An 11157-nucleotide genomic window follows, 5' to 3' on the forward strand; every position below is an offset into this window, starting at 1 on the left:
TGATGGCTTTATTCTTCAGTGCCACGAGTGACCTCTTGCAGGTCTAGGCTAATATCCGACCACCCTTGCAACTCAGCACAAAGAGAATGTGTCTCTCCCAAAAGTCCCAGCAAGAGCCCAAGGTGAGGACCTTACCTAGCTCATGTGACCATCCCTGAAAAAGTCTGCAGTGGTCAGGACGTAGAACATCTGATTGACCCTGCCTGGATCACAGGCTCGTTCCTGGAGCTGAGGTGTAGGGGGAAGGGAAGATTCCTGCCCCCACTGCATGGACTCGGTGGCAGGGCAAGGATGAGGCAGTCCCCAGAGGAAAATCAAGGCGCTGGCACTAGAAGAGGGTGAAGAGATGCTGGACAGACCCCAACGGACACTCTGCAAATCTCTTGGGAATCGGGACTCAACGCTCGTCAGTGTGAGCTCATCCCGTGCATGGAAATTTGGGACAGGAATCTGTACGACAGCGATGTGCGCAGAGAGGCAGAGAAAGCCTGTCTGCAGAGAGCATGACAAATAAAATAGAATGTACAGGGGAAAGGGGCAAGCAACAAAGGCCCTGGATCACAGAACATTTGCAACTCCCAGTCCCTTATAAGCCAGACTTTGATAACGTTCCCATTAACTCCAAGAGGGAAGCGATTGTGTCCAGCGTGTATTTTCCCCAGGGAGCAACATCCCCAGCTCCCTTTGTGGAAACACGTCCTCCTCTCCCAGTGCATGTGGTTCAACTGAGGCTGACCCCACTCCTCCCCGCTAAATCCAGTGGGGGGCATGTGACCCAGGCCCAGCCAGTCAGCTCATTCCATACCTGTCCTTGTCAGTGATTGGTTCCGAGGGCAGGCACACGAACAAAGCCAGGCCAGTAAGGCTTGATTTCTTAGACCTTTGTTGGAACCGCAGGGACGAAGGCCATCTCTTTCCACAGGACCCCTGAAATTAAAGCTGATGTGACTCCAGAGTTGCTGCAAGCCATGACAGCCTGAGGGAGAAGCCAATGCAGAGGGAAGCAGAGATGACAGATGGAGACATATTCTGAAGCCATTGTGTGAGCTCCTAGATCCAGCTCTGCCTGAAGGCAGCCTCTATTCCCTGGAACTTTTGGCCCTTTTTTTTGCTTCAGTAAGTTAAAGTCAGAGTTTCTGTGACTTGTAGTCCAAAGAGTCCTGACTAAGAGACTCTTTCTCAAGCCATTTTCCTCCCTTCCATTCCCACTGTTTGCTTAGTCACCCATGGGGAAGCATATTGAAATCAGAAGAACAGGAGTAGGGTCCTGCGGAGGGTGTGTCTCTCCCCAGAGATCCTCAGTACCAGGTCCTGAGCGCCACCAGCTATCCCCAAGATCCAGTATTGCCTGTTTCAGGCAAGTCTGACTAAGGTGCAGCGTAACCCAGCAGCTCTTCCCAGACCATCCAGTGGGTCCTGGAGTTAAATCTCTCATCCGGGATCAGGGACAAAGCCGCTCTGAGCCCTGTACCCAGGCTTCCTTCGCTGTCTACCGATCACACCAGGAATGAGAATAAATACTGTTAAAATGCTAGGGCGCTGCCTGGTCCTTCTTGTCTCTTTGTAGATGAGTCACAGAGGGCTGTTGGTCCCAGGTCATCCTCCCAGGGCTATTGCTCCCAATGGCTGATGCCTCATGCCACTGTACAGACAACTCAGGTCATGATCTGCCTGATTCATGGATTCAGCGGTCACTGGGATTCTGCTCCTGCTGCATTCCTCCCACCCAATTGGAGCTCTTGGAACCAAAGATTGTCAGAATACACCAGAGGTGTGTGTTGGACCTGTGGGGTGATATCAGGGTGCATGTGGTACAAAGAGCACACAGCCTTTGAAGTCAGATCTGAGGTCAAAGGCAAGTCACTTAACCTCCCTGAATCTTAGTTCCCTCATTTGTGAAATGGAGGGAACGATGCCTGTTTTACAGGACTATGTAAGGAATAAGTGAAAGGTGAGCACCTAGGACAGTGCCTGGCACAGAGTGGAGCCTGAATATGTTGCATGGAAGGAAGGGAGGGAGGGAGGAACAGAGGCAGGGGAGGGGAGGGGAGAGAAGCACCCAGCACAATATGTGGCATATGACAGATGCTAATTACTTACTCACTCACTCCCTGCTACCCCTTCTCCCATTTTACACCCAGACAACTCAGACACTTTCTGTAGTTTTCCCAGCTTTTGACCTTTCCAGTCCTGACTCCACCCTCACCACGTCATCAACCCGATTACTCTGCAACCACACATCCCGAGGTCTCCTCCCAGGGCTGAAGTGCCCAGCCCAATGCTTCCGAGCCACGGGAATCCCGGAGACAACCTTTCCAATGCAGTTTAACCTTCGTCCCCAGAGGCCTTCTCGTGCATCCTGGAAATCTGAGGCAAATCAACAGCACGTGCTTCCCAACACATCCCTCGAACATGCCCACTTGAGACATCAGGCAGCAGGAACAGATGCTTCTGTTTAAGGAATGCCTATCATGCCAGCTTGCAAACCGGTGCAAATTCAGTCCAGCCCACAGGTATGTTTTGTTTGACCTGAAAAGTGTTTAAATATTTGAACAACTTACCAACGTTTAAATATCAAAAAACGTCACGTCAAAATTCGTTAACAGTCTGAAGATGTGGACTCACAGAGCCCCCTTTGACTGGGGCATGGACTCCCATTTGCCATAGTCCTCACCAGGCTAGCCCCTTTAGGCATTTGGGTGCAGGACTTCTGATATAATAACAATAAATTCAGATTAGGAAGGAAGAATTAAAACTGCCCCTATTAGCAGATGGCATGATTATCTATGTAGAAAATTCCAAAGAATCCACCCACACAGAAACTTCTGGAAGTAAGAAGCGAGTTCAGCAAGGTCACAGGATGCAGGACCAACATACAAGACTCAATTTCTACATACTAGCAATGAACAAGTAGAAACTGGAATTACTTATCAGTTACAATTGCTCAGAAAAATTAAATGCTTAGGAATAAATCCAGCAAAATATTACAGGGATTGTATGCTGAATACTACAAGATGTTGATGAAAGAGATCAAAGATCTAAATAAATGGAGAAATGTACCATGTTCATGGATTAGAAGACACAACATAGTAAAGATGTCAATTCTTCCCAGATTGATATACAGGTTTACTGCAATTCCCATCAGAATCCCAGTAAGATTTTTTTTTGAAAGATACAGGTAAGTCTATTTTAAAATGTATATTGAAAGGCAAAGGAACTAGAGTTTGAAAAATTTGGAAAAGAAGAATAAAGTGGGAGGAATCATACTACCCACTTTTAAGACTTACTATAGAGGTACAGTAATCAAGACAGTGTGTTACTAGGAGAGGGACAGAAGCATAGATCAAGGAAACAGACTAGAGAACCCAGGAATAGCTGCACCCAAGTACCGACAACTGATTTTTGACAAAGGTGAAAAAGCGACCCAGTGGAGGAAGGGTACTCTTTCAACAAATGGTGCTGGAGCGTTTGGACATCCGTAGGGAAAATAATAATAAATTCTATGAGCAAAGGGATGTTACTCTCTTTTGTTCACAGTTCTACCCTAAGCACCTAAAATAGTAATTGGCACAAAATAAGTGCTTAATCAATATTTGTGGAATGTAGAGTAGCTATAAAAGCTTCCATTTTTTAGCACTGTGCCCCAGGAATAGGTATTATTATCTCCGTGTGGTAGGAGGGAAATCTGAAGTGCAGAGAGGTCAGAAAACGTGCCCAATATCAGCATAGGAGGGAGAGCCAGTATCAGACGTACATGATCGAACTGAGTCCGCCCATAGATCCCTTTCTGCCCACTTTCTGCCGATGGAGAAACTCAAGTTCAGAGACACTGCATGAATTTTTCGGGCCCCACAGCTAGCAGGAGGCAGAGCCGAAATTCCATCAACAATCTGCCTGACTTCAGGACACTTGCCACTGCTTCCCAAAGCTTTCCTGGGTGGGATCCTCAGACTGGCAGGCTGAGCGACACTGCCCCTCTTGGTAAGCCCTCGCCTCTCCCTGTATTTGCTCAGAGCCTGTTGGCATATGTGGCTTAAACACCAGGGCTCCCAGTGGAGCGCCGTTCACCGAGCCGGCTCATTTATTCATTAATTTGCTTTCCATATTTTCAAACAGAAAGCAGCCGTTGCAGGCAAGGCAAATCAATATTGTGCTCCGCGATTCATCTTCATTCCCGCCACATCCCTGCTCCATCCCCGGTGCTTTTCACCCAGCCTCCTCCTAATGGGTTCCTGGATGCTGACGAATGGGAGCTCAGAGGCAACCACGCCACGTTAGAAGATTAAATCATTAATATCTACATCGGTCATTTTTACGAGCCTCCCTCACCCCCAAACTCGTCACCACCCTTGTGTTGAGCTCACTGTTAGTGATTCAGGCAGACACAGTCAAGATGAAGTTGCCACTTCTGAGATTTTATTGGCTGCAAGCTTGGAGATATTGATTCTCTCTTCTTCTGCTTTTCTGAAATCAGGTATCCTGCCCAGAGATGCAGAAATAATTGAGAGGGGGGCTGAATATGGACTTGCTGATTTCCCCAGCTCTGTTTGCCAAAGGGTTTTCTTGTTTTCCTAGAAAGGAGAGAAAGGTAGTTTCCTCACATTCATTTTGTAGTCACAGTTTAAAACAGGGCACTTACTATTTGCCAATCGCTGCTAAGCACTGCACAGGGGATGCTCACGATGTCCTCCCAGCAACATGAAGAGGTGGGAAGTATTATTAGCTCTTTTCGCTGAGAAAACTGAGGTTCTGAGATTCCCCCCAAGATTACAGGGAACTTGAACTCAGGTATGCCTAACTCCAGAGACTGGGTTCTTGCCCATCACCTACACTGCCCTGCTCCCCCCTCGTTAGCTTCAAGAGGGGCACAGGTAGAAAGATAAGAGATGTTAAGTGTTGTAGACTGAATATATTATTCCCCCAAAGTTCATAAGTTGAAGCCTCCCCTAATGTGATGGTATTGGGAAGCGGGGCCTTTGGGAGGTGATTAGGTTTAGATGACGTCATGAAGGTAGGGCCTCCATGATGAGATTACTGTCCCTAAAAGAAGAGGAAGAGACAAGAGTGTGCTCTCCCTCTCTCTCTCTTTCTCTCTCTCTCTCTCTCTCTTTCTTTCTCTCTCTTTCTCTCGCTCTCTTTTTCTTTCTCTCTCTTTCTCTCTCTCTCTCTCTCTCTCCCCACCATAGAGGACACTGTGAGAAGGTGGCCATCTGCAAGCCAGGAAAAGAGCCCTCACCAAGATCCTGACCATGCTGGCACCCTGATCTTGGACTTCCCAGCTTCCAAAACTGTTGTTTAAGCCATCCAGTCTGTGGTATTTAGTTATAGCAGCCCAAGAGGACTAAGACATCAGAAGTATCACTATATCCTGGAGCAGAGTTGCAGGTCAGCCCAGGGTGGGCAGGGATGAAGGGGGCAAGATGCTGGAAATCAGAGCACAGTGTGGATTTGCATGCTTTTACACCTCCTTTGCCCACAGGCAAATCCACAGACCTGAACTTCCCCACCCTTCAAAGCAGGAGGGAGTTGAAAGTATTTCCTCTTAAGTTCCAGAAGGTTTAACTTTATCTCTCAAGGATCAGACAATAAATATCTAAGGCTTTGTGGGCCATACAGATTCTGTCACAACTACTCAACTCTGCCGTTGTAGCATAAAAGTGGCCACAAACGGTAGATAGATGAATGGGCATCGCTCCATTCCAATAAAAGTTTATTTACCAAAACAGGCAGTGGACCAGATTTGGCCTGTGGGCTATATAACCTCCCGTCCTGGAGGATGGGGCTTTAGGCGCAAGTGTTTGTGATTTCTGGAGCAGTGACGTTGACCTGCCTTGCACCACGCAGTGGGACCAGGATGTAGGAAATGTCAGCACAGGGAGGGGAGAAGCAAGGTCCGCATCAACGTGGCCAGATAAAATGCAAAACCACTTCCACGGAGTGGAATCCAAACTGGAGTCAGTCAGGGTAACACAGCAGAAAATAAGTCTAATAATAATAAAAGTATAAGCAAAAATCCTTACCGTGATCTACAAGATGCTCATGGTACTCTCCCCCACCTCCCACCCACTCTACCTCTCTGTTCTCATCTTCCACTGCTCCTCCCCTGGCATGCTCTCTCAGCCACACTGGCCTCCTTACTCTTCCTCAAACGTCCAAGCTTGCTGTCACCTCAGGGCCTTTGCACCTGCTATTTCCTCTGCCTAGACCTTACCACTGGGCTAGCCTGCTGGGGGGTGAGACCATGTGGAACACAGATAGACTGTCCCAGCCGAGGCCCTTCTAGACCAGCTACCAGCTGACCATGAACAGGTCCAGTCAAGATCAGCCGAGCTTTGTCCAGGTCAGCAGAACACAACCAAACTCTAGACTCATAAGAAATAATAAGTCTTTGTGGTTTTGAGTCACTTCCTTTTTTGGAGCTCTTTCTTACACAGCGTGAGCTAACTGACACAGAAGGCTGTGCCACCAACTCACTGTATGAATAATAAAAACATTCACTGTGTCTCGTCTCTGAATTCCTCATCAGGAAAATAAGAGAATCATAAAAATTTTACTCCTTCCTTTGTCTCATGTTGCGGCAATATTCAGCACTATAGCACACTCCCTTTTTCTTTTTTTTTTTTAATTGAAGTATAGTTGATTTACAATATTGTGTTAGTTTCAGGGGTAGAGCAAAGTGATTCCGAAATATGTTCGGATACATAGATTCTTGTTTTTCAATTCTTTTCCATTATAGTTTATTACAAGATATTGAATATAGTTCCCTGTGCTATACAGTAAATTCTTGGTTGTTTATCTATTTTATATATGGTAGTGTGCATCTGTTAATCCCCTACCCCCAATTTATCCCTCCCCTCTCTTCCCCTTTGGTAACCATCAGTTTGTTATCTATGTCTGTGAGTCTGTTTCTGTTTTGTAAATCAGTTCCTTTGTACTGTCTTTTACATTTCACGTATCAGTGATAGCTTGTGATATTTGTCTTTGTCTGACTTACTTCACTTAGCGTGACAATCTCTAGGTCCATCCATGTTGCTGCAAATGGCATTATTTCATTCTTTTTATGGCTGAGTAATACTCCACTGTGTGTATGTACCACATCTTCTTTATCCATTCCTCTGTCAATGGACACTTTGGTTGCTTCCATGTCTTGGCTATTGCAAACAGGCTCACTCACTTTTTCTGAGACTCTTTCTTCCCTTGGCTTTTATGGCACCACAGTCACATGGTTCTCCAGTTTCTTCTCCCTGTTCCTTCTGCAGAGCCATTCCCCAGTGCCTGGCCGTGAAATATTGAAGTTACTCAAGACTTGGAAGTAGGCCCTCATCTCCTCTCATTATAAATCTCCCAAAGTCATCACATCCATACCCATGGCTTCACTTGCCATCTCTGTGCTCCACTGGGCACACGCTTTCCTCTCAGTCAGTAACTACGGGGGAATGGGATGGTCAGGTGCCATGTGTGGCTTAAGCTAATCACGGTCTGTGACCTGGGCCTGGGCAAGAAACCCAGCCTGAGCACGTGGATCCTCCAAAAATGGGGTCGTGACATTGAAAAAAGGGAGGCATGACTCTTAGGTTGGCAACTAACTGGACGACCAGAAATGAGGATACCATCCTTAACCCCTCTCCCTATAAGCAATCCATCCCTTACCCCTACCTAATCCATTATTGAGTCTGGTGTATTACCTCCTGAGCCTCCCTCAAATCCACTCCCTTGTCTTTTGCTCCATCTTTAGCACCCTATTCCAGGCCAATTTTATCCCTTTCCTGGATGAAGGCAGCAACCTCACAACTGCCCCGCCAGCCCCGCCTTGATCTATGCTACTTCCTCCCGCAGTGCCCCCTTTATTCAGCAGCCACAAACTGACCCGGGTGTCTTCCTGCTGAAACTCTGACTGCTGGTTGCTCTTATGAGAAAAAGGGCCCTGCCTACACTGCCTCCTGCTGGCAGCTCCTCTGTGCTCCCCGTCACTCACTCCACGGCAACCAGGTACTAAAATGGGCCACACTTTCTCCCACCGCAGGTCTTTGCCCATGCTGTCTCCTCCTCCTAGACTGTTCCCATTTCTACTTTTATCTACCTAACTCCTTTTCATCCCGCAGATCTTAGCTCAAACATTACCTCCTCAGGGAAGCCTTCCTTGATCTCCTGACTAGGTCAGGCGCCCGTATAACACATTTGTAGCCCTGTGTAACTTTCCTTCATGAGCACTTATTATTACTGTCATCTCAATGTTATGAGTACGATTCTTCGAGCAGCAAGAACAGAGATATGACGCTCGACCACACTTACTTCTTCCTTGAAACAATCCCAGGATATAGGTTCAACTACCCTCAGAGGTGAAAACTTGTTCGAGACTCACAGCTAGAAAAGACTGAGCAGGGATTTGAACCCAGGTTGATCTGACCCTAGAGTTGAACTCACTTCCTTTCATCAGTGGTTGTCTAACTGGATTCCATGAGGCCCTGGGATTCAGCAGGTGTAAAGCCTCAGGGAATAAGGGAAAGCTAAGCAGAGTCAGTACCCTGTACTTTCTGTCCAATCTTTACCGACCTGTGTCCCTCCAAGAAGCACGAGCCTTTATTTCCTCTCCTTATCCAGAGGCTTCATCCTGCACCATGCACCCTGGTTAATCTTGAACTTGGCTTCCCAACTTGTTCTTGGCTTCCCCAGTTCCTGACCCCGTCTCTGGTCCAAGGCCTCCTGCTTACCCCTTGGATTGGAGATTCTTGGTACCAGCTTCTCAGCTCTGTCCTCTACCTTCCCTCCAAAACTTCCAGCCAGATTCACCAGTTAGATGATGCCTCTTCAGACTGATCTGTTCTTCTGGCTGACATGGCTCCTTCCTGGCCCGGGACGCAGTGGTCAGCACACTCCCTTGGTTCACCCTACCCTGTGAGTGGGACTGGGGTACATGGTGGCTTTTAATAGTCAGTAATAACTCTGGCAGCTGAATTAGTCTTTCTCTCCACTCCCAAGTCCTTGGGGACTTTGATGTCCAATGTGAATGAACCAGTCCACATCTTCAACGTCTCCAACTCCAATGGACCTCACTTTCCTTCCACTTCGACCACCCACACCCATGATTATGACATGCCAACTTTTGCTTGAACTTGCATCCCAGGCTCCTACTTATCAACCACAACCTCCTATCATTGCAACCAAGCCCTCCCCTTACATTACTCTCTGTAGCTTCCATCTCTTCTTGACCACTCTCCATCAGTTATCCCCTCTTACTTGTTTTTCAACTCCTCCTTCTTATTCATCCTCACCATTCAATCATGACGGATTCTTTTCAGTATGGAAAAATCTAAATCCCTCCTGTAGCAGATGCTCTTGGTGTCTGATCCTATCCCCTCAGTTTTTACTATTGGCATCACTCCAATCGAACTTCCCACTGCCACCACCTTTGTCTCTTTGCCGGAGGACTTTATCTGGCTGCCAGAGCCCACTCTCCCCATGCACACCGCAGGCCAAAAGTGTCTGGAAATTAATGCTTCCTCAACCAATGAGGAATAGTCCTCAACCAATGACTGTGGGAATTGGTGGATAAATACCCCAGCTCCCTTGCCTCTTGAGGACTTGAATAACTCAGGTGCATGTTCTGTACTGCCTTCTCTAGTTACCCAATGGGATTAAGTTCCATTTTCCCTCAGTGGTTACTTGCTTGCTGGCACACACTTTACTGATTTCCTTACCTTTACGTCTCACTTCTTCACTCCCCTACTGGTGTTTCCTGGGATCACCTCCAAAATAAACTACTTGCACTTAATCCTGTCTCGTGTCTGCCCAATCCAACATCTCCTCTGGGTACTGCTCATCTATTGCTTCCCTTTCTTGGACCAGCACGTACACCTATACTCTCCTCTCTTCCATTCACTCTGCAACCCACTGCAGTCTGGTTACCACCCCCAATGTCCCATCAAAACTGTTTTTTCCTAAATATACAAGAGGCCTTCCATTTTATTTGGCCTCTGTACAGCTTTCAACATGTTGCCACTCTCTTCTCAGAACTCTTTCCTTCCTCGGCTTCGTGACATCACTCTCTCTCTCTGCTTTTCCTCCTACCTCTCTGCCATCCCTCATCAAGTTCTTTCTCAGCTCCTCAAAACTCCAACTGCCCTTTAAATGCTGAGATTCCTAAAGGCCCCACCACCCTTGGCCTTCTCCTCTTACTCTGAGGTTACACATTCTCCTTGGATGATACCTTCCAATTGAGTCCCAGTAGACTTTCCAGTTGCTCCGCCCACACAGAGCACAATTCCAAGGGTCAGGTCTCAACTCCAGCTGCCAATCAAATCTCTCCAACATGTCCTCAACCCAAATCATTCTCTCCCCGCCCCTCTCTGGTTAATGTCATAACCATCCACCCAGTCACCCCGCCCACTTGGAGTCCTCTTAAACTGCTTCCCCTAATTCGGTCGGGATGCATGATTCACCACCCAGTCGTGTCAATCTGGCCTCCTGAATCTCTGTCCTCTCCATCCCCACGATCACGATCGTGGGCCCAGGTTTCTGCAGTAGCCTCCTTGCCAGCTTCTCTGGCTCCAGTTATCCCAATCCAACCCATCCTCTACACCGCTGGCAGAGTAATTCCTTCTGAAGCACACAAAGGAGCCCCTCCTTCTCCTGCTCGAAACCCCCCCTGCCCTCAGATAAGGTCCAGATCCCTTAACAGGATTCCAGGGCCCTTCATGACCTAGTTCCTGCCCACCTCTCCAGCCACACCTCTCACCACTTTGCATGCTAGTGACTCTAACCTGGTTGAATATTGGCATTATCCGGAGAGCTTTAAAACAAGATACCGAAGCCTTGACCCCACCCCCAGAAATCATGACTTACGTGGCCAGGGATGAGTTGCGGGCATTGGTATTTACCACACTGATTATTAACTGTCTCACCACCTCAAATACGTGGTGACTTTCATAGGGGGTCTTTCATCACTCCAACAGCAGGCTCGATACAGGTTCGTTGAATGGATGAATGAATGAATGATCCCCAGTCCCCTCTGGCCATGGGAATAGGAACTTGTCCCTTCACTGCTTCCTCCTCCTCCCATAGTTTGATGCCGAAGCACGTAGTAGGTGCTCAATAAATATTTGTTGAGTGGATTCATAAATATCAGACGTGGAGAGACGAGCATCCACGCTGCCCTCA

The sequence above is a fragment of the Eschrichtius robustus genome, chromosome 16, assembly GCF_028021215.1.
Source record: "Eschrichtius robustus isolate mEscRob2 chromosome 16, mEscRob2.pri, whole genome shotgun sequence".
In the NCBI taxonomy this organism is placed as follows: domain Eukaryota; kingdom Metazoa; phylum Chordata; class Mammalia; order Artiodactyla; family Eschrichtiidae; genus Eschrichtius; species Eschrichtius robustus.